Source organism: Hirundo rustica, chromosome 13 (assembly GCF_015227805.2).
Source record: "Hirundo rustica isolate bHirRus1 chromosome 13, bHirRus1.pri.v3, whole genome shotgun sequence".
Taxonomy (NCBI): Eukaryota; Metazoa; Chordata; class Aves; order Passeriformes; family Hirundinidae; genus Hirundo; species Hirundo rustica.
Genome location: NC_053462.1, coordinates 12063960 through 12088705, shown reverse-complemented (window position 1 = coordinate 12088705; position 24746 = coordinate 12063960). Strand labels below are relative to the sequence as shown.

Here is a 24746-nt window from a genome sequence, read left to right as displayed (position 1 = left end):
AATCTTAGTCCTTTAATCCTCCTTGAATGCTACGGCACTGCTGCCTCACTCACAGTAGGTCCTGGGGTTTGTGTGGGTGTGCAAAGTGAGGAGAGTCACTGTGGCAAACAAAGTATCCTGAATTGTAGCTATTACAGAGTATTAAGTAATTGCCCTTGGAAAGAAGTGATAGTAGGAAATAATAACATATTCATTTTGTTGTTGAAAACGGACTGTCTAAGCACATATCTAAAAATCCCAATTAAATTCAATCTTGATGCTCACAGCAGATAAATATAATGGAGATTCTAAGAGATTTTCTTTCATACATATGAATAAAATAATTATTATGCAGCATATCTAAGTAGTTGACGCCATCAGAAAGTCTACCCTTGAAAAACAAGGGAGCAAGAAAATGTCCTTTCTTTTGCAGTCAGAAAGAAAGTATTGACTATGTATGTGGCACATTTTGGATGTCACTAGCTGTAAGGTGCATTTCTTTATAAACGTGACAGTTCTACTCAACATGGTACAAAAATCCCCTTCTCTTGTACAAACACAGCTAAACTTGTCTCTTTGAGAGCATGCCGAATATCGCGTCTTTTAATGCGACATCGTCTGCGCCATTGGTTCCTGGTGCAACAATGACACACACTTTCACTGGGATTTGAAATTATGCAGCATGTTTATCCACCCACTGTATATTCTTTAATCCAGTTTTGTACTGGAAGTTTTGCCTCTGGTACTAAAATGACAATCGTATTTCTTACTGTCAGGGAGAGCTGTCCGTGCCTCTACATGTCAAAAACTGGTCCAAATACAGTGATGCAAATTAAAGTAGTTCAGGTGACTACAAATGTTGAGCAGCTACTCTTCATTAATTAAATTGACTTGCAGCTCATTACTGGCAATGTAGGACAAAATTAGTAAGCTTCTCTTTGAGTGTTTCACTCTCAGGTTGCAATGCAATAAAGTGAACTTGACTTCTGAGGCAAGGCTCCTGCCAGGGTTACTTACAGACAAGATGAGGTGAAAACATTTGTTTACTAATATGCTTATTCTAGACTGAGAAATTAGATTTTGTACCTAATGTTCTCCATTTTACATTTGACATGAACAATAATATTTGGCAAATAATTCTGAGTTTCCAGTTCAGGAAACACATTTTGATTAAAGACTCAGAATTGCATGAAAGCATAAAACCACACATAATCTTTCTTTTTGTCTTGTGATTCTCATTATGAATCCAGTGACTTTCCAACATCCAACTCTTTCTCTGCATTTCTTTCCCTCCTCTGTTTTGTGCCTCCGAGGAGATAATTTGAAAACAGTAGCTTGGTTAATCACCGGACTAAGTTTACCTGAAAATATCTGATGATAACGTAATCAAAACTGTGTGTTCTGATCACATTTTACTTACAGGTAAAATCCCTGCTCTTTCCTCATGATAGATAAACCAACACTAGCTTTATAAGGCTCAGTCAGAGATATCTTACAATAAATTCTCATATCGTCCAAGTTTGCTACTGGCTTTGCTGGAAATCTAGATGGAGAAAATGGGGGCAGATGAGGCAGAAACGGACTGGGGACCTGTGACTGGAAAAATTGCACTGATCTTAGGTTCAGGTCCCTAAATGAGAGCAACTGTAGCACCTGTGAAAGGCTCATAAACAGGAGAGAAGTTGGGATGGGAAAGGGAGAAGGGGAGAGCAGATCAGATTCAGATGTGATCCACCCTCCTTGTAGATTTGTCCATCTTCAAAGTTGTACAGCTAATGAAGAATAATTATCACTTATTAATTTTGCATTACCTTTGCAATTGCAACTCAGTAGCACCATATGTCACAAGGCTTCTCTTAGATGAAAAGGGGGAAATTCTGTTGACTGCAGTGCCAGAGGAAATATCTCTTTTCAGCCCCTGAGCATTAATCTCAAGGGGAAAACTCCAAGACACGCATGTTGCACGGTAGCGTAAAGGTACCATAACTTCCAGGGTATTTTTCGGTCTCAGCAGCTGTGCCTGGGACTAAACATTACACACATCTTCAGCAGCATCTCTGCAAAATCTCTTTTAGAAGAAGCTGAACTTTATTTGCCTAATTTTTGAGAATTATCCCTTCAAATTAGTGATGCTATGAATTTAGCTCAAAATGAAAATGACAGATACATCAGAGGAATATTTCTTTCTTCATTATGTGAATATTTTACAAGAACCAAATAAACCCCAACTTATAAACTAATATTGAGCGGGGAAACCAAAGAATGGTTTCATTAGCGTTCCTTTACAAGAGACCATTGGCTATTTATTATCGACATTTGACTGAGCAGCAAAAGCAGAATCTCTAACTTTTGGCAGTTGCACGTATGGCTCTCTTAAAAAAAATTCACAAACATTGCCTTAAAGAGTTAAGCATGCCTGAAGCCCAAAATGGCAGTGAGGCTGAAGGCAGGCAGTTATCCTAAAGCCAGACCTCATAAGTCACTGAAGAAGCGGAACCAAGAAACCGGAGGAATGAACCTTGGTATTAGTTTCTAAGTAACAGAACAAAAACTGTATGGTTAAATTTGCTTTAAATGCTGCACAGATCTTTCCAAAGCCCTGCAATTACTGCCCAAGTGCTAATTTTGCAAACACTTTCAAACTATGTGAAAATCCCTCTTCATATAAAGCAAACTTTAACTCATGCTTTCCTTCTCCTACTCAGTGCAAACAAAAAGCTGCTGCTGCAGAGTACAGAAACAGAACATCAGAATCTGAAGAAAGCCACAGCTATGCTATGATAAAGTACTGCTTACAAACATTTATTTACTGAAAAAAACATCTGCAATTCCAGACCACAGTGAAGAATTTACCACAAACTAGACATCAGCCATATCTGCTGAAGTGAAATAAAAGTATTACCCAGCATCAGGGCACTCATTCACATAGTTTCAATCTAGAGTTCTTCATTACCCAAAGGCACAGCCCCTGTAAATCCAGCATCAGAGTACCTAGTACTAGCACAGAAAATAGTTTGCGCCCAAGCACAGGACACATGCTGCATGATTAAGGAGAACACAAATGCCCTCTGACATTAAGTTATCCAGCACCAGCCCTGCTCAAACACTGAAAAGATGACCACAGAAAGCCCCCCAAAGCGAGCAGTCCTAGTTCAGCGCAGGACACACAGCAAGCACCCCCCTGCAACACCCGCACAGCCACACAAAGCAAACCACACCGTCCCTGTCGCTGCAAATCCACCCCATCCCTTCACTTCCTTCGGAAACAACAACAGAAATCATGCAGCCCTGCCACTGCTCCCGGGCTGGAGGTTGTGTCTCTCCCGGCAGATGCTGCAAAGGCTTCAGCTGCCGATGAGCCGGGGGAAGCGGTGCCTGCTGCAATATCCCAGCACTTACTGCATTGCTTTTCAGCGGAGCCAGAGGGGCTGCTCCTCCCGGGCACACATGGCTCGCTCAGCCGGAGGGTTCTCTACTCAGCACAATTCAGCTCCAAAGTCTCTGCCTGTGGAGGGGAATTGCCCGTGCTCGCTACTGGGGGTTTCTGGCTGCAGTGGCTGCTCACCCTATCCATTGCCTCTGGTGTATGCTAAGTAAGCAATCCCCTGGGTCTTCATAAGGAAAGGATGAAGAGTCACAGCCTTGGAGAGCTGATAAGGTGTTCTGCCGAGAGCCTCTGTGCTTCCATGGCATTTTAAAGGCAAAGGGGCTGGGAATGCTTCATCTTGCTTTACAGTTCTGTATCGTGCAAGTTGTCGTATTCTGCAACTCACAGTGGAATTCTCAGTCAAACACTAATTTATACCTTTCAGAGAGAGCTCAGGTTAGCGATAGAAATTCAAGCTGATGCATTTTTAAATGTTGAGGGACGCGCTCTGTCAGTTGAACGAAACCTTCTGTTTTTCAGAAGTACAAGTGAAGGGGAGGGGTTTCCTAGCTCTGAAATGCACTGTACCAGCCCTGCTGGATACAGACAAAAAGTAGTAGTCTATAACTTCATGGATTAGCATCCCAGATTTAACAGGCTCCAAGCACTGCTCTAGTCCTGAAGGAGGGTCTGTCATCCTTGTCCTTTGTCTGCAGAGTGTCTGTCACTTCTGGGGGCTCCTGCATGCAGGTGGGGCAGAATTAATGAATTGTAATAATAAAAAGGCAGGATGACCAAGAGCCATGGTGCCACTAATTTCTCGTTAGGGACCCTATTTTTTTTCCCTGTACTGAGATGTTCACCTTGGTGCCTTTGGGAAGCCGTGGGGAATTGCACTTGCTCTCCCCACAAGCAGCTGGAGTGAGGTGCACGGGCGAGCGGATTTGCGACGCTGAGTCGCCTCCTGCTCCAACCCTGACCTTCAAAGGGGCTCCCAAGCGAAAAGCCCCATTCTAGGGCCGTGCTTACCTGTTACCTAGGCCTCCTGTAAATGCTAATTGTGCCTAACCATGTGTGGCAAATCCGTGAAAACAAATACATTGCAGTCCTGCGGGCAAAAATGGGGATGTATTTTTTTCCGCCTAGGCACCCCCAATAGATAACACAGCAACCATTAATAAACATTTCCTAAGACCAGGTGCCATGTAAGATGTTGATTCACTCATTACCCAGGGTTCTTGGGCAGGGGAGATTTTCTCTGCCACTGATGGAGGCATTAAGATATCATGAGAAGAGCAGCAGTTTTTGTTGGTGAGGGAAGGTTTTGATCCCCTTAGCAAAGGCTTTGAGCATCCCCAGGGGCTGATTATCCTTTCAGATAGCACAGGGAAATCCCAGCCACCAAAACAGTGTCGCTAATAAATTTTTCAGGATTATTAATTGGATTCTTTAAAAAAAGGGCAGTCAAGGACAGGCACTTAGAAAGAGCCCTTGAAAAGTGTTTTATTAGCTGGACTTCCATTTCTTCTGGAATTTCTATAAAAAATGCAGCTTTCTATGAGACCTGTCAGCATCGTTGGTCCTATACCTATTGTTTTCTGTGCTATAATTTCTGCCTGTGAAAATGCCAAAAATACTCAGTCTTCCTGGCTGACCGATGTTGCTGGGAAGGTGCTGCTTTGCACTTTCACAAAAATAACACCTCGGAGGAGAGGGGAAACCAGCACATATCAGTGTCAGCACCAGTGGATTCCTATGAAATGAGAAGACTAATTCTATAGTAGCAAAACTGACCTTTTTTTCTCACTCTTGTGCTCACAACTGTGTTTAGCACCTCAAGGTAACAAATTTGTTGAGTCATAGAAAGCAAACACCAACAAAGCTGCCTTGAATTTTAAGGTTGTTTTGTACAGTAATTATGTATTATGGGTGAGTCTTTACTTTTAAGATGCAGAGACAGCACAGCCCCTGTCCCAGGGAGTATCCAGTCAAGTCAGACAAAATGATGCAGACGAAACCACCAGGATTGCCAGGGGACAGCCTTGTTGCAAGCAAAGCAGGAAAACCTGGATGGATCTGGGAGCTGCAGTATTGGTAGCAGGAACAATTAACTCCCACAGAAGGTTCCCAGCCTTTAGAGGACCCTGTAGAAAGATGCTCCAATTTTCCTCTTTATTCCTGCCTCATCCTTCTGGAGTATACTGATCCTTGGAGTAAGCCCATTTACTTTCCTTGATGGGGGGATAAGCAGTAATGGATTTCTTTAAAGTGTGAGTTGGACAAAAAAAATCAAGTCAGCACCATAATTAGTTGTGGACCTTCTCAACATTCCAGGAAATGCCAGCCCTGGCCATGGGCAGACAAGTAGTTACTCTAACAGGCATAATAATCTCATGTTCTGGACCTGTGGGGAGGGAAAGATTATAGATTTCACTGGAGCATTTTCCTTTGGTTTTCTGGGCCCCTTGCCTCTGTTCAATAAGGCAGGAATTCTGCTATGTTAACACATCACTTCACTTTCTGTTGGTAGCAGTATTTTAAACCCTGAAAACAAGGAAAAGGCACCTGGTTTACTGGGGAGAAGCACAAAGGATGGCAGCATGGACTCAAAGACTCTAGGAGACATTGGAAACCTAAAAGCATAGTTGATCCCTCACCCAAAACCCCCTTAAGACAAAAAGAAACATAAAACTGTCCTTACAGTCATTTCAATAAGAAGCAAATACGTTGTAAAATAACTCTCCCATTAAAGGACAGACCAATAAATAGCCTGGAAGTGTGGGGCTGTCAGGTTGTTGTTGTGTAGGGACGTACCAGTGACTAAGAAGCAGTGTTGCACAAGATGATTTAACTGAGGAGCTTTCCCAAGCCAGCTGGAGAGTATATTGCATTTGCAAACGGCAATAAAGGAGAATTGAATTTTAACCTTCCTGCTAGAGAAATATAAAGGGTTTATAATTGACTCTGGACATGTAATATTGAAGAGAGGCATGCAGTGCAGGTGAAAAATAAACCCGTTCAGATACAAAATCACTATTTGCCATAAATATATAAATATCTATATAGTAACAGTATAGCTGTGTCAAGAACATGCTCTGTATGCCTGAAAAAATTTGGGAACAGTCTAAATTAGTGTTACAGGTTAATTGTGGCTGCATGGAATAGCCCCAGGATTATCCTGGGACAACCTGTGGTAGTTACTGTACAGCAGGGTGAGGAGCATGGCCTGCACAGGGGGAAGCTGAGCTGCAGGCCAGTTTCTGCAGGAAGATCACCTTGCCACTCCTCTTTCAGCTGGGCAAGAGAAAAATGGGGGAAAAGGCACAAGCAAAGGCTGCTCAAGTCACTTGAGCCTTCGGAGGACTCAGAGACCACAACTTCATGTTACAAAAAGCCAAGGGCGTTCTGTGCCTCCTTCCAAAGTTAGGAGAGAGATCATCTTTTTTCCTTAGATATTTAAATAAACTCTGTAATTCAGACTTGAGGTATTCTCTTGCTTTGTCATCTTTCAGCTGGCTCCTTGGTCAGCTGCTCACTGCAACTGATAGAAATCAAGGACTAGAATAAGAACTGCGTTCCTACACATCTCGTGACAGTAATTAGAGGGAAATCTGCCTCATATTGGGTCCTAAAAGAAAAACAGTTATAAAAAATAGATATTTGCACATTAAGGGTTAGGACAATATTAGTTTCTTTTATGTGTGAGGCCAGATTTGCATCCACACTGAATTAACTTGTCACAGTTAAATTGTGTTTAATGTGTGAGAGGGACACCATTTCCTACATTTAGTGTTGATAATCTGTATTTTATTATTCCAGAAAAATTTAACCTAAGATGAATAACAAAAACCTTAATTTTCAACATAAGCATATAGCTACAAACTAGTAATTTAGTAATCTACTTATTTCAGATGAATTTTTCTGACTATGTCTACATAGTGAGACTGTAAAAGTGAATGCATGGGAATGATGCTTGTCTCCTCTAGCAGGACATTCCCAAATCTTTCTTAAACTGATTTAATTGTATTCCATTTGAGATATTACAGGTCTTGAAGATGAGGAGAAAAAGGAACTGAGTATTTAGCCAGCAAAGCATCTCATTTGAATTAGAGACGTGCTTTCTAATTTAATGGGACACTTAACTGTGGGCATCAATATCTTAATTAGCTTATATTTTTCTCTTAAATTAGCAGATTCCAGACTCTTTTATAATCTATTTCAGCTTTTCTTCTTTAGTTTCTCTGGGTGCTCTTACTCGTACTGTACAAATAAAATGCATTATTTAATTCACAACCTTTCATCCATAATGTTTTTCAGTTAAACAGATGAGTTCAACTTTACTCTCCTTATTCTTTCTGTAGAGATGCGCTCTCTCAGGTCAAGAATTAGGAGAAATCCTCCTGTCACACAAATCCAAGCATGTCCCCAGTAAAGCTAAAAGAGGGATCATGGAATTTGAACCCGAGCTAATGGAATATTTAAGATCAATTTACATAAATTGTAGTCTCTGTGCCCAAAACTGCATTAGATCCTTCCCAGTTGATGAGAGGGGAGGCACAGCCCTTAAAAATCCTTCCGTTTGGTGAAGATATGCGCTCTGGAGCCATGGGAAGCTGTGGTTTTGTATCTCAGGATGAGAGGGAAAAGAGCAGAATGTTACTGAGGAAAGCAGATGATGTGAACAGAGAGGTATGCAGACAGCCCTGATTGTCCATGAGATCAGAGGATGTCTTTTCTCCAAACATTTTGCATTTGGATCTCGCCACTGGAATTTTTGGGGAGCTGACTCTGCAGGCTCATGTGTTCATTCTGGAGGTGGTTTTGACTTGAAAAGACACAGTCATAGGATGAAGGGAGGGTTACATAGTGCAGGTTTGATTCTGCCAACATGGGGAGGAGAACTTGAGGCAGTTGAGGCAAGAGACTGGAGCTCCTGAGAGCCCTGAGCAGCAGCTGAGGAGAGGGCTGAGGGTATGGAAGAGGGTGGTTTAGCCCCTGGATATGCTGAAATAAGAAGGAAAGTCAGACCTGGAGTGTGTGAACAAACCCCAGCTACCCCAGACCGTGCCAGGAAGGCTGGAAATCCTCAACCCTGATACAGGTCATGGGATGAAGCCAGGACAGGCCACTGGGCTCTTACTGTTCTCCTGTGATAGTTGTTCATTGTACAGCAGTAAGAGAAAATGCAGTTTCTTTCCCATTTGAACAGTATTAATTCTACCTATCAAGCTTCCTTTGGTATTGAAAATTCTGAGGAATAAAACAAATTATTTTATGTAGCCAGCCCCTAAAAGCCTCCAAGAGAATAAAAATTCAATGAGATCTTCTGAAAAAAAAAAAAAAATTCTCTTTCTCCTGTGTCTTTGGGGAAATGTATGATCTGATGAGCTCTTTATCTGTGCATCTTTATTCTTATTCTCCTCAGAGCTGAAGTCAAGCATTCAAAAGCCTGGGTCAAAAGGATTGCAATAGCACAGAAAGCAATCTGGCTGAAAATGAAGGAGTTAGAAAAATGGGGGGTTTATGCAGCTATCTTCTACAAAGAGAAAGGCAAATGCAGTGCCTGTGCTGTCCCATTAATGTTCTCCTAATTTAATTTAGTCAGGAGCTGGGATCAGAGAGGTCTGAGGGTCCACAATGTTCTCTGAAGATGTTTGACATGGCTGATGGTCGTCTTGTGCCAGTAATGCTTTGAAGAATCTACTAAGAAATATTTCTATATTTTACATTTTATATATATAACTACAAAATTATATCATTATAATATTATATAATACATTTAAATATTTTTAAGTAATATGTGTGCTACATTCACAGCCCAGTGTTGAGCCAGGGCAGAACTGGACTGCTCCTGTCTTTACAATCTGTGTGTGGTGGGGCTGGGAGCACTGAGCAGAGTTAATGAGCCCTCATGAAAGCAGAGAGCTCCTGCTGCTTTGCAAAAAATGTGCTCAATCTCTCAGCGGAACAGTCAAAACGAGCGTGGTTCCTACTCCAGGATGTTGGTGACCTGGGACTTACTTGATGGTTCAGTGATGGGAAGGACTCGTCTGTCATCTCGGATGGCGTCTGTGGGCAGACACTGACTATTAGAATTTGTTTCAACACGTGAATTTTCACTTATTAGCTAATGTCTGAATACATCAAGTAGTTAAGAGTTGGGCGTGAATCTGTTTTTAATGCTTTGTATTAAGCAACAACTTAAAACTTGTGAATTAAGGTGTCTAGGGAGAAAAACTAAATCAAAATATAATTACAGCAAGTTAGACCATCTTAAGAGATGGGAAGAATCTCAAACCAAAAATTGGTTATTAAAGGGTGGATCATAAGACTGTGGGTAATAGGGCCATTACACCAGGACCCTTTCAAGTGTTTGCCATTGTCCATGGCATGCATCCCTTGGAACAGCATGCAGGTAAAAAAATGCATCATATCTGGAATGTGTAAGTCATAGACGAGGAATAACAGCTATGAACGATCTCATTCAGCCGGGCATAATTTTCACATTATGTTGCTGTTACTCAGCATCACAAGACATTTATGACCGGGAGAACCAAAATGGAAATATGGACTTGGAACACAAAATGGCTCATCATGCCAAATGCAAGCTGTTTGTTTTTTGGATTTTTTTCTAGAGAGCAAATCATGCATTCCTGCCATGGATGCTTCGGGGTTTCTGTGCAGGAAGCCCTTCCAGTATGTCCTATTGTCAAAGGGAATATCTAAAAACCTGGGATGCAAATGGAGAAACCATAAACCCCAAACTGACTGGTTGTTCTGGAATGCCCTGCAGTGGATGGGATGCTCCTCTGGAAGTGGACTGAAGCCAGGAACTGGCCTTGAGTTAGTGAGCTGAGAGGTGATGGGCTTTGGGTGGGACATGTCTCTGTTTCACTGTCATAGTCCTGTTTGTTCTGCAGAGCATTTTTTCGTCCTCTAAAAGGCAGCACTTAATGCTCCCAGCTTTTTTCATTAGACAAAATAATTTTCCAGGCTCATCCTCTGTGATTTCCAAGGGGTGCAGTAAAACCATGTGCCAAGCCCAATTTAGATAAGAACTATTATCTCTGAGGTTTTCTAGCTGATGTGCTCGGTAAGATACTTTAATTGCACCTGTGGGCTTATTATCCAGCCATGCCACAAACCTCACTGTGGGCCTGAGATGAAGCTGCATGAATAGGGTTTTTATTTCACTCTTATGCCCATTATGTATTAGTCTGTTCTATAAGTCAGTGCTTGATTTGGCACAAATGACCAACTCTGATTAGAGCTGCAGATGTAGAAGGAAGAGCAAAGTTACCTCTGTATCTTGATTTACCTACTATCTGTATCTCCTTCTAAAACATTACAGCCTTAAAAATTACCAGGCAGTGTAGGGAAAAGCTGCATTAAGATAATGAGGAGTTTTCTGAGAAATGCAGCTCATTCATTAGGACTTCATTCATTGCACTGTCATAGCAAAAGATGCAAGAAAACTTTCAGTTATTAGTTCAAATAAAATAGGCTCAGCTCGGGAACAAAATAAATCAACCTCAGGCCTCAGGCACACGACAAACAACAGTTCCAGTTGAGACCTCCATTTCTTTCTGATGAGACTGTCAAACATTATTAAAAAATCATGAAACAATTTTTTTTTCTGTAAATAAAGAACACTTCATTATAATATCTGCCAGCTGATCTTCTATGCCAGCATATATCAGCATTGAAAATTAAATGCCTTTCCTTGAAAAATGAAACAGAAAATAAAATTAACCGACTGTAGGTTTTTTTGCATACTAAGAAAGTCCTGGTTATATTGCCTGTATATTTATTCTGTTGCAACCACCTTTTTAAATCAAAATAAATCTCCATCTCTCTTTTCTGTTTTAGAAAAAAAGGTCTGCTCCAGTAAAACTGAGCTCAGTTATAACAGTTCATTAAAGCAAACAAAAAACTCTGTTCCCTAGAGAAAAATAACATTAAGAATGACGAGTTGTTTGCTGTTTTACGACCAAGTGTCTGTGAAAGGCTCAGTGCTGAACAAATATCTTTTAATTTTTGCTCATATTGGAATTATCTGTCCTTTACTAAAATAGCTTTTAAATCTCTGCCACAAGTTGAAAGACCAGAAAACAAACCTCAATAATCTCAGCCTTGTAATACAATGTTTCTTAGAACTTCTGAAATTTTAGATTTTTAGTGACCTGTAACCTTTTTCCACATTTGAAAATATAAGCGATGTTTGTTATCTATTTAATGCTGCTAAATATCTCAGTATAATGGAAACACAGAATCCAGAAAATCTGAGTCCTATCTCAGTGTGAGCACTGTAGCCATTCCAGTGTGACTGATGGAAATCTTCATGGGAATCCCTTCATGGACTTTCCCATTCACTATTCCACTAAAAAGGGAATCAGAGCTTGTTCTGACCTTTCTGGAGGAGCCTTTCCCATTGATAATAACAACTTTTCCTTCTTCTGTTATCGTGATAGGCAAAGCAATCACACGTAGACGAGAAATTTCGCAGGGCAGAGAGGTTCCTCCGTCCCAGCTCAAGGCTGAGTCAGGGCGGAGGGAGAGCCTCCTTGTTTATTTCTTACTTTTTATACATTTGTGGGTCTGGCTGAAGATTGGCTTTTAGAATTTTCACCTTTCAAGCCAACTGGGCAGACCAGCCGTCAGTTACAATTGTTTTCAGGTTAGAAATATGCAAACAAAGGACAGAGAATGAAAAACAAAGGATTTGTTTATGTTACATCTGTGAGAAAAAGGTAGAAACTGCTTCTAATATTGTACAGTAGCTAAAAGGTCCATTTTATGAGAATTCAAAAGGCTTTTAAAAACTCAGAAAAACCAGGGTAACATTCTTCCTGCTACTCATCCCACAAAGATGGATTTTTTTCATCATCATATCCCAGGGAAAAGAGAATGAGTTTCTCTCAATGAGTCCTATTGCCTAGGATAACCTGAAGACAGAGGACAGACTTTGGGGCATCCCAAAAAATCCTATCCCAAACATTTCTCAAGAGAAAGCCTTCAAAGGCTGGAAGAGGACTTTCCCCTGCCACAGCATCAGTGCACAGAAATGGTCCTGAAACTCTGTGAGCGCTGCAGTTCTCATCCATCTCTTTTGTATTAAGACAGCCCAGCTCATCAAACACCCTTAGCTCCCAGCTGTACCAGCACCAGGGATTCACTGCTGGACCTCATGGGGGCCAGAGGATGATCAAGCCCTGGCAGCTGCTGTGTGGGAGCCAAGCTTCATCCCCTCTCCACCAGGAGGGTCAGGCTCCAACCCTCCAAACGCCACTGTGCTCACACATTCACGCCGTGTCTCGCACTCACCCACTCGCTCCTCAGTGGATTAACACTGATATTCCTCTCGGGAAACAATGTGTTCTCCAGAAGCTCATGACTGGGATGTTCACAAATACCAGTATTCTGAATGCTTTTCCTGCATTGCAAGGGAACATTTCCCAGCCCTGCAGTGGGATACTGCATTTTATCTAGCAGTTGAACGCTTTGTCTGGGTGGATTTTTTAGTGGCTTCAAAAGTTTCTTACAAAGTGCCCCAAAACTCCTGCTGTTGCAATTCCACCTCAGTGCTAAATTTGGAGAAAAGTGCTACCCTTGCACTGAGTATGAAGAGAGCCCCAGGCATTAGAGGAAGTTGATTCTGGATGGATCCAGGCTACTTAAGGAAGGCTTTCTCTCAGCGTCACCCTGTTAGAGTGCTTGGGGACACAGGCATCATCAAGGTTTCCAAAGAGACAAAAAATTTTAATACAGCATTGTGTGAACCTGGACAGGGTGGAATCAATGACAGTGGGAGCAGCTTTATCTCCTCTTTCATTTCCACTGCAGCTTTCTGTAGTATCATATCAGAGGTGTTCACCATACAAGCTGGCTGATAAAAGACAGCTGATAAATATGACACACTGATTGATACTAAACTTTTCCAGAAAAATGGAAATAGATTTTTAAGCTATTTTTCTTATTCCAGGCATTTATGCTCATTTCCTTAGGTTTTAAGTGTATGCTGCTCTAATTGTAACTAGCAGAAGTGGGGAATTGGGCAAACAAGTAAGATGCAGTGTTTTCTGTTTTCAGTGCATTGCTCTACCCACAAACAGTGTATTTTAAGAAATTGTGAAAAATATTTTCCATTTTCTCCTAGGAGTTCCCACCACTTTTTAAAAGGGATACAAACAAATTAAGAAACCCTCAGGCTATATTGCAAAAACATTCCTTGTATAAAATGGTTTATAAAAAGAAGTGGTATGAAAATATGAGTTGGAGGGGAGGAGAAAGATAAGGAAACAGAAGTGTTGGAAAACTAGAAAATATTAAACAAAGGGACAATTTTAGCAAGTGGATGTACAAAGCATGAAAGATCTGGTTGCTAGAAATTTTTGGAAGGAAGATACTCATTCATACAGTACCTCAGGTGGCGACTCACCAACTCCCTCACTTCCCCATTCGTGTGAATAGCTGAGAAAACCTACAAAGGAGAGAAAATTCAGCAGCTGGAGACTCTGCAGCACAGAAGCCTTTCCCACCACTAACCTAACCTATAAATCTGGGAATTGTCAGTGTAACGTTCCAGATAGCTAATCCTACCTCCTGTGGTTTGGAGAACCTGGGGAATTAAGTGTACTGCCTTCATGAAGAGTTTATGTGCTTCAGCCTGTGCATGTGAAGATTATTTACAGAGTTAAGTCCAAGAAAACTATTTAGTCTGGGAGAAGATGGAAACCAATGGTCAACAAAACAGCGATCAAGACATGATACCTGGGGTAAACAACTTCAAGGGAGTTATAATAACAATAATTCAATAATCAGTTGGGAAAACGCTGTTTTCCATGCCTCAGGCAGTTACACAGCTGGCTTGCCAAGTCTGAGAGCCTGGAGATCAAAAAGAGTAGGAATCTTAAAAGGATTGTGTTGGAACAAGAAAGGGAGGAGTGAGTTGTGAGCAGCTGTCTGGGGATGAGAGGAAGAGTCTGAAAAAGGAAGGGAATGCAGCTGAGCCCAAAGATGCAGATAGCTAAACAGCCAGGGAAAACGTGGGCTGAGACCTCACTCAAAGATGCCCAAAGATGCAGATAACTGAACAAACAGGGAAAATGAGGGCTGAAACCTCACTCCTGCAGAAAACTTATCTCAGCAGCAGGTGAAAGTAAGTCCTAGCACACCTGGGCATACAGTAACCAGAAATATCTTACTACCACAGGGATTTGCACTGATAACCAGGGGTGTGATGGAGTTTGGTTTTCAGTGGAACAGGGCAAACTAAAACGGAACTTTGGAGTTGAAATTGTTGTAGTTTGGAATTCACCTTTTTGTGCTAATATTTCACTGAACTAGTGAGACTGTTGTTTCCACATGGAGGAGAAATTCCTTGTCTACTGAAAAGGATCTGTAGAGTGGTAATATCTGTGTTCACCAAGGGATGTTCACCAACCACCACATGTTGGCTGAGGTGCAGTAATAACCGGTGTTTCTATCCAATACTGGAAAAACAAAAGTCTTCAAGATACACTTAAATTAAGTAAGTAAAATAAAATATTTAGTTGAATCTGTCTAGGAAGTGAGTGCCTTTAAGCTGAACTTCTCTAGATAACTTATTTTGTTTGAACACGATTGTGACACACTTTGTTTTTCCCTCCCTTTTTCCTCTTTTTCCTTCTTTTCTTCCTCTAACACTGCTCCTATGCTGTACAGGCCAAGACAAGCCACACTCAGCCCTCTGGTAAATTGTGATCATCCACACGCAGCACTTCACTGCAGTCAGTGTCACATCTCCAAATTCATCTCCTGGCAATTATAGTCAGAAACAATAAGGTTTTCTACTGAAAGCAAAAGCTTGTTGAGACAACAGCATGTAAGTACAAGCACTGTCTGTGTGGGATGAGAGTTTATGTTTGGAATGACTCTTTTATCTTTGAAGCCTTGAAAACCTTAATAAATATTTTGGAAGCTGTTTCCCTGATGGGGGTTTGTTTGGGATTTTTTTTTGAAATCCCATCGTGCCTGCCTCCCACCCCATCCCACAGATTTGTGTTGTCTGTCTGTTATGGCTTGTCAGCCAAGCTTTTGGCTCCGTGGATTGTCATTATCTTCATGTTTCAATGAGCTGGCCGCTACATGCTACAAAAATATTTGCTATAAAACAATAATAACAGCTCATCCAAGTGGTATTCGCTTAAGTATTGAGTTATTGCTTTTGAATTTGGAATTCCTTGTCCAGAACTTCAGGAAAATATTACATTTTCTGAGAGGAAATTCCTCTGCAGTAAACAGCCATAGCCCACAGCATAAGAGGGGCTACTAGATAGTGACTTTCACGTTATGCTGCTAAACTGTGTCAAATGATCAGCATTTTATATTGATTATTTGAAGAATATTAGGATAAACATTGTCTTTTTATGGGTGCTTAAAATTCTGCCTGTGGACCTCGCCAATAGCCCAGTTGTGCAGCTGCCCCCACGGCCCTTATGGTGTAGCTGAGTCCATTCCCCCTCTCCTCCTCGAGGGTGGAGTTGTGTTAGAGCCAAACACCTGCCCCAGTTTGTGCCAATGTCATCACCATGCCTAGGTCCACCCAGGATTAATGTTAGTCTGGAACACTGAGCTTGGGTTTTTCCATCTCTGTAGAGAACCAGCCTAAAGTTGCCACTGAAGATAAAACTGTGCAGCTCGTGCAGCAAGGGATTATAAAGTCTATCAGGAATCCTGTGCCACTGAGTTTTCAGAGCCATGAATTATCCTTGTTCATCTGCCTCCTCAGAATTAACATCCACCTGAGCAACTCTCTGCATCTTGGCTAAGGGCCGAGCATGTTCTCAGCCCAGGGCAGGGAAAAGGAAGGCTCAAAGACTGCTCCCAAGAAACTGCCATCACAGTGCAGGCATTGACAGCCTCCTGAAGCCCACGGGAAGGCCAGGTCTTAAATCATCACAGATTTACAGCTTTGATTTGTTACTCAACAGGAAGAAACTGGAAGAAACGTGGACTTGGAAAAAGTGAGCCTTGAAAGGTGACTGGAAAAAAGCGATGTTATGAGTGGCTGTGGCTCTGCACAGTACCGAGAGAGAGAGAGAGAGAGAGAGAGAGAGAGGAGGAGCTTCTCTGACACCTGCCCAGGGTGTGCAGTGATGGGCTGGGGCTGTGGAGCCACCTGCGACCTCGGTACTTTAGTCCTCAAATGCCCTGAAGCAGCCATGGGGCTCAGGGACCTTTGCCCACGAAGACAGAACACTTCTGCAAACATGGGAATGTCCTCTGAACACCTCTGCAAACATGGGAATGTCCTCTGAACACTTCTGCAAACATGGGAATGTCCTCTGAACACCTCTGCAAACATGGGAATGTCCTCTGAACACTTCTGCAAATATGGGAATGTCCTCTGAACACCTCTGCAAACATGGGAATGTCCTCTGCAGCACCAATGGGGTCACTTCAGGGCTCGGGGAACTGGGAGCAGCACATCTGCTTTCAGGGCAGTTCATTGTGTTCTACCAATAGTGATTTTCAGGATTTCTGCTGCAATTTTGCTTTGGCTCCAGCTCTTGACCCTTTCCCATGAATTCTCTTGCTTTTTTCCTACTCTTATTCTATATAACAGGACTAAGTATTGTGTTTCATTTTCAAAAGCAATGAATTATTCAAACTCACCACCTACTTCCCAGGGAAAAAAAAAAAAGGAATTATAAATAAATAATGAAACATTCTTAATCATCAAAAATGATCAGGATCTCTGACTGATGTCATTAGGAATCTTCCCATTGACACTGGTATCATTTATAGCTGGATAAAGGACAGGAAGTTATGCATAATGGTTAAATATACTTTTTAAAAAAAATCTGTGTCTTGTTGAAAAGTAACATAGAACATGGGAGACCACGATAAAGGTTAAATAATTATCTAAAGAGATAAAATAATGCTAATATGCTTAAATAGGTAGGATGAGTTATCAGGAACTCCAAAACAGCTTGCTGAAGATATTTAAGACTCTAAATTCACTCAAAAATTTAATTTTAGATTTTGGTAAGAGGAACAATATTTTGTCCAGGAGACAGCACATGATTAGGACAGTCTACTTTTATGTTTATTTGCCACACTAAACATAGCACCTTGACCTGTATGAAACTAACATTTCTTCATTTTTATCTCTAATTTTTCTGCAGGACAGAGGGAAGGCTGCCCTGTGGAAGGCTGCTCCCATGAAATTCTGGAATATCGTTTCACACAGTTATCTAATAAGACACACAGTCACTGAATATCAAGGTAAAATTGTATTTCCTCTGTCTCCTGAAAGTCTGTCTCGAAGAAGCTACTCACAGAAAGCAATTGCTTTCATCCACTTACACTACTTTGACAGTCTGGCTCCCTGTTTTATCCCCAGATTGTTCTAACACGATCCACAGGATAGAAACACAATGTCTCTGTATCTGTCCCTGCCTTTTCTTCTCCCAGCACATATTCCAGTAATCCTGTGTGATAAGTAAATAAACCCAGCAATGAATATTATTACTTCTTGCTGTTCTGTGTCCACTATTCGACATTACTTCATAACCCACTGAGTTTATTAGGGGATTTTTAGAAGGCATTTCTGGAAATGTTGGTCAGATGTAATTCCATTGGACTGGAAAAAATATTTTTTGTCTTTGTGCAGTTGTGTGTCAAAGCCAAATTCATGTCTGGGTAGACATGACTTCTTTCTTTTTCCAGATAAAACAGTGATACAACAATACCACTGTCTGTGCATTCCTCATAGTTAGGGATCACTGGTTCAGCAAGCTCTTACTAACAGGCAGATATTTGTCTCCAAGAAGCATAAGAGAGGTGACATAGCTAATGCCAGAATTTACTTTTGTGGATTCAAAACTCTTTTTCACTAGAAATACGAATTAGTGATCAGTGGGAAATCTTTGCACTGGGACTGTATTTACCTTTGCAGCTTAGTTCTTTTATTTGCCTTGTATTCATCCTTTGTTCCAATGGTACAAAAACTGATGCAATATTATCTTCGGGTAATTTGGTTTTCTCAGAACTCTTGGCAGTCCAAAGGAACTGATCCTGGAGGCCTCCTTGTTCCCATCAGTGAGGGACTTGGAGTCTGTCCAGTGCTGCTGTGAGCCCCAATTCCACCCTGCTGCTGCCCACAGGTGAGAGCGAACCTTGGGAGAGCCACACCCCAGCCTGTCATGGTACAGTTTGGCATTTCATCCTTACATTTTACTTTTAATGAAAGCATTTCATGGCATGGGATCCTGCAAGCACTCATACTAACCTGCTCTAAAACTGCTCTATGAGGTCTTCTTAGTTAGTCCTTTAAAATGACAAATCTATGCAATTTTCTGGGACCCGATTCTTCTACTTAAGCATTTACACCTGGTGTTCAGAGTACTACCTCCATTCCAGTGCTCAGCTGGTGCACTAATAAACAGTCTAACCTGCACAATGAAAGCAGCATCTGGGCATTCATTTACATCTGTATGACACCTGTATAATTTAAATAACCTCCATGACCCTTGTGTGAATGCTAGTGTTCATGTAATTACCAGCAAAAATTATCTTGCCCATAAACTGAGTGAACTGTGTATAAATCCTTGATGTCAGGGATAGGATTCTGAAATGTTAGTTATATATAGAAGGAATATAACATGCAGAATAAATTACTCTTGCCAGAGAAAAGATTGATTCACTGAGATCTATTTGGCTTTTAATTTATAGCAAACTTGCCTAAACTCACTTTCTTTAGCTTCTGTTAAAATATTAAATAACATTATTATATCAAATACATCCCCTGTGACATTAAAGGAAATGGAAAGCTTAGGCACACGTTAATTGCATTCCAAAATGTGGCATAGACACATAAACCTAATTTAAGGAACCTGAGAACAATGACATTTATGCTTTAATTAGAGCAAATGAAAGCTGTGCTGCACGCTTTTACATAAACAATTTTTCTTGTGGGACTTGGCCTTTCTGGCAAGGTGCACGTTTCCCTGCAGCGTGCCACGTGTCAGTCTTCTTCCAGAGCAAAAGTTGCCTCCTGGAGATGGACTCTGCCAAACCAAAACACAGAAATAACAACATTGTGAGACCCAAGCAGAGAGCATAGGCAGCTTTGAAGCAAGGCTTTCTCAAAACCAGACTGGACCATGCCAGGAAAATGAAGTAAGTTATCTCCCTTTAAGGGGAACACATTAAAATGGCCAGATATGCACCAAACCCAACAATAACAGTTTAAGATGGTAAATTTTTTTTAATGATCTGCATCACTATGGTACTCTAATCACAGATCATATGTTTAAAATGGAAAACATCCAAATCTGCAAGAAAACATTCGACATGAGAATAAAAAAAAAAAAAAAATCCAAATTCAGATAGATTAATAGATCTAATTTACTTTAGATGTATTCACAAACTGTTACAAAAACCAGATTGTTCATAAGACTCTAAGATGTTGTCATATACATCTCACAGGTTCTGTGTAATGTTCCTTATGCTGGCAAACTGACTAATGAGTTCAAGCCTGTTCCCCAGACAAGAACATGACAATTTGTGTGCTGTGCATGGGAGCACTTTGTGCTCTGCAGCAGAATGAAACGTAAATTTTGCAGAAGAATTTAGATGTTCTTTCACAATCTGCTCTGGTAAAAAGGAAATTGTGCAGTAGCTTAATATATATTTAAAACTGAGAATCTCACTGAATGCAGATGAATGATGTAATGCATATACTGCACTTGCACTTTCATTTTACTTTTTAAATTTTTTACTGCTATTGTTATGATCTCAGCATCTCATTATTGTTCAGGTCTTCATATTGATTATTTCTGTTGATCCTTTTTCTGTTGTCTCAGGAATGTCTGCAGTTTCTCTGCAATTAGACAGAGTTTGGAGGCACTTGGGACCATTGGACAAGCAGAGCAGCCAGGTAAACCTGTTGAAAATAACAGCAATTTAATTGTTTACTCTGAAACCTAATGGTACTAATGAGAAATGTCAATACTGTCAACAATTCAACCACACTATCAATTCCAAATACAGACACTTGGAATCATATCCAAAGTATTATTTTCAAAAAGCTGATTATAAAATAAAATTGCAGTTCCTTAGGGCATTGTAGCATCTCTAGGACTTTCCTCAGCATCAGTGTAAAACCCCTAACTTTTAGGTGAGGGGCTTGTGTGGCAAAAATGAGTTCAAGTCCAGAAAGCTCTCAGGACTTGCTTCATTTAACAGGACAGAAAGGTTTCATGCTGACTTTTGAAACTAATGATTTTGATAGGACTGGAAAAAAATTTGTGAGTAAAAAATGCTTCCACCTTTTTGCAAAACCCTTTTTTTGGGAGAGGTAAAAAAAAAAAAAAAAAAAAAAAAAAAAAAAAAAAAAAAAAAAAAAAAAAAGCAAGCATGTTCCAAAGGAATACTTCGATGAAATTGCAGATTTGCAGATACTGGAAAAAGCTGTTGCCTTGAAGAAATGTCATCAGCCTCTACCTTGGGGCACATTCAGGCAGTTTAATGAATACAAAAGCTAACACTTGTAATCAAGAAGGACTAGTGATATATTTTTTTAAAGGGAATTTAATTTCGGAAAACACTGGAACTCTAACACGGTAAAAGTCTGTGGCACCATGCCAAGTACTTGATATTAGCTGTTAATTGGCACTCAAATTCTCATTCTTTATGTGGGCACATGTGCCTGGAAAGTGATGGACCCAGGGCAGCCCTATACAGGACTGGATGCCAAAGGAGTCCCTTAAAACCATTCCTGAGAATGGTCACACCTCGCTAGCAGGAGGCACATGTCCAGCATCCAAATCCTGGTAGAACAGAAGCTCAGAGTTCATTAATCTTAGACTGTAACAGCCCCAAGCATTAGCAGAAAGCCCAGGTGGGTAGAGAACATGTTCCTGTGCTCCTTGAGATGAAAATGATGATGCTGATGAGCTGTGCAATGGTTGTCAGGCGATTTGGGAGCAAGGCTCCAACCCCTTGTGATCCTGTGGTGAGGGAAAGAGGAATTTTCTGAGTGTTATTTCTGCTGCCTGGCAGTGAAGACAGGAATAAATGAGCAGTTACTGATTAGCTCTCCTCTATTTAAATCCTGTGACATGACCCACAGCATCACACTCAAGAATTTAAAAACACTGAATCACGCCTTTGAATTGTGAGTACTTAAACTTTCATTTGACTGTGGCAGAGTTTTGTTTCTGAAGATACAATACAGAAAACCAGAAAATTTAATCTGTAGATAAAAATGTGAGGTATATACAGTGTGAGTGCCAGAAAATCATTGGTATTTTAAGAAATTATTTTTCTTCCCTGTTACCTCCATGGTGTTGTAGCACAACTCAGCAGAGTTGGCTTTGCATGTGCAACTTTGTGCTCCAAGAGATGCTTAGATGATTAGTAATACAACATGACCTTGAACTCCATCACCCACAGACTGGTAATCACACAGCTTATTTCTATTTTGCTGTTGCTTTGGGCAGGAGAAAATAGAAGGATTTGCCTTCTTTGTGAATACCTTAACAGCAGGGCTAATCTGATTCCATATGGTAGTAATAGAAGTTCATTCCCTTTTTTAAAAGTATTTGAAAAATGTCTGAGAACAGCACTTGTTATTAGTCATGGTAGTATGAAAACATTGTGTCAATTTTTTTTTTTTTTCCCCCCATGGGAAATACAGCAAGAAAAGATGCATTTTGCAGATTCTGGTCTTCAGGACACATTCCTACTATTCAATCACCTGCGCTCAGAGGGTAAGGCAGTGAGAGGGACAACGAATATCTCAAACACATACTGAAGGATGTGTTCATTGGGAATGAGACACAGAGTATTGAATCCCATTTTTAATGTCTGCCTCTCATTTCAGGAGGAGATTCACAAAGAGCGGATTTGCTCAGGCCTTTTGAAGATCATAAATCCAGTAAGGTGTCTGAGGATCAATAGGGGGATGCAGAACTTAGACAATCCACAATTTTGGCATTGGAAAATGTCTGAACTAACTTCCATTCCAAGACCTTGACCATTCCAGAGGTGACTCCAGCCACGTGCCTCTGTGACATTCAGCAGCTTTCGGGCAGTCAGATGATGACTGGGAAGTCTTACTGTTCTCCACAGAAATAATCTGCTTCAGGCAACAGGAGCAGCAGAAGGACACATTAGACTGATGCTGAGCATGATTAAAGGCAAATTTAGACAAGGAGCAGCACCATTCCAGCTGGAAGCCGTGGGGGAAGCACCTTCCTGTGATCCCATCTTATTGCTTGTGCCCTGACTGACCACATTTCCCAGCTCCTGCCTGCACCTGCTCAGTGCTCTGCTCTGTCTCCATCGTGCACAGACACTTCCACGGGCTCTGCCCATTTAAGTGTAACACGGGAGGAAATGTGGCCCTGTCCACACAGACAGAGCTGCAGAGCCTTAACACCCTCCCTCCTGGGAGTTGGGAATTAGCATAATCTCTGTGGTCCTCTGTAGCTCCAATGCACCAAGGGCATTGCTGGAAAATCCTCTTCTCTGATTTTGCCTTCCATCACCGTTCAATACTCTAATTGATAGATGATAACTTTGAGGTGAAGCACAACGTGCTAAGAATTGGAAATATCTGACAAAACCTGTAAACATCACATTACAAAAAAGTAGCTCAGGCTCTGAGGAATCAGACCCCAACCCACCATTCTTCTGGGCTTTTTGGCTTTGTCTTTCTGCCTCACACCGATGGGCAGAATAAAATACACCATGAAAGAGGCAGTATGAAAAAACTAGTGTCCTGCTTACCCCTTACCAGCAAAGCTTTAAAGCTATGTCCTTTCCAACTTAGCTGTGAGCATGCAGCGCTGCAGTGAAATCCATGTACACTCAGGGAAAGATGCTGCAGTAAGTGGCTGTTCCAGAAGTGTGAATTGTCCCATGAGCCAAACAGGAGAAGCCCAACACAATTTCCCAGCCCTTATCACGTTCCATTTTGAAATATGGAGACAATTGTGAAACATCTTATTACTTTTTATTCTTGTTTTCTTAGACCAGCATGAGTGGGAAAAGAAGACGCTGATTTTCCAGCTTCCAAACACCCAAAATTCATTAGCCTAATATTGTCAGGGAGCCTTAGCCTCAAAACTCTGTGGCTGTGTACACTGACATTGTGAACTCAGATGAGATGAACACAGTAAAAATTCATTTCAACCTCTGGACACCCAGGATATTTAGCGACAATTTTTTTCACTACTTTGTCCAGTTCAAAGCACATACCTCAGGCATTGTTATTCCACAGTCTTTTCTTTATAAGCATTCATCTCAGTTGCCTTGCAGTGCTATTTGTACTGTACCATTACTTTCTACCCCAAAAGATGCAGCTAAAAAACAGGAATCTGGGTGCCAACTCTATCACTCCACTGCTTAAAATCCTGACACTCAGCCTCCTGTTTGAGAGGAATCAATACATGATTTGGCCTGGATGGACAGGAATTAATTGATGTGACATTTTACAATAAATACAGAGCATTGGGCTAATGCTCAGAGTGGATTTATTTTGCAAATGAAAGCTCCTTCTGCATGAATTCTTGTAGTTGCAGTTTGCTGGAAGCTCCAAAAGTACAGCAGAGGGAAGTATAGCTCAGTATTTGCCTTGTCTCTGCCTTCTTGCCTCAATTTTTGCAGAATTAGTGGACATTGTCAGAAACAAAATGCTCGGCCAGCTGGATCTTTGGTCTGATTATTCGTTATACGTGGCCACTGTTATTAATATAAGTATATACTGATACGATCTTACTTCTATATATTAGCAGGTATGGGAAAAGGATTTTATTACATTCAAGGTCATCTGGAAGAATAGATAAGAAAGAAAAATTATCTATGGTTATATATCCAGCTATTCAAGATGGTTGGTCCTCCTTGTTATTGCAACTGCAAGAACCATAAAGCATATGGTAAGGGACGCTCCATCACTTTTAAAGAACATTTTCCTAATGCAGAAATTAATTGCACTGCATTCCATAATTCAGGGAATAGATTTTTGAACATAATTAAGCATGTACTGCCTGGTGTTTGAGACACAGGTACATGTGTTCAGTTTGTGTTTCAGAAATAAAATCAAATAGCGAGCTACCACAAATACCTTGTGCAAGCTCTTTAAATAAAAAGGTCTGCTGAAAATTTGCATAATATCTTACTTGTGAAATGTAAAAACTGTCATAAATCATAATTCAATTTATAGGACAATTAAATGCATGTGTTTCTCTTCTCTTTTATGGTTCTTGGAAATCATTATCTTGTATAGCTGGAGAGAGAGGGGCTAAAGGAAGGAGAGAAGAATTAGAATAGAATTAGCATTAGAACAGAGGGCAAATATCAGACAGTCACTTCCTCCACATATTTGTTTTTTCTAGCTGTCCTGAGCTCA

General features: G+C 40.9%; 1 protein-coding gene and 1 long non-coding RNA gene across 6 annotated transcripts in view; one reads left to right on the top strand and one right to left on the bottom strand.

Annotated features, from left to right (window-relative positions):
- CTXND1 (cortexin domain containing 1) overlaps positions 1–13996 on the bottom strand; it is a 45610-nt gene extending 31614 nt beyond the window's left edge. For 2 of the 5 annotated variants that reach the window (XM_040077688.2, XM_040077692.2), the window contains exon 1: positions 3379–3872. The gene's annotated coding sequence lies outside the window, so the exon portion shown is untranslated. Of the gene's footprint in view, positions 1–3378; positions 3873–13767; positions 13887–13945 lie in introns of those variants that run through there. The other 3 variants (XM_040077693.1, XR_009208307.1, XM_058422415.1) reach the window with 3 other exon arrangements.
- Positions 13997–15081: 1085 nt separating this feature from the next.
- LOC120758929 (uncharacterized) lies at positions 15082–20258 on the top strand. Its single transcript, XR_005703069.2, has 4 exons — positions 15082–15209; positions 17515–17614; positions 18379–18495; positions 20197–20258. It is a non-coding gene; the product is annotated as an uncharacterized LOC120758929 (long non-coding RNA).
- The last annotated feature ends 4488 nt before the right edge of the window (positions 20259–24746 follow it).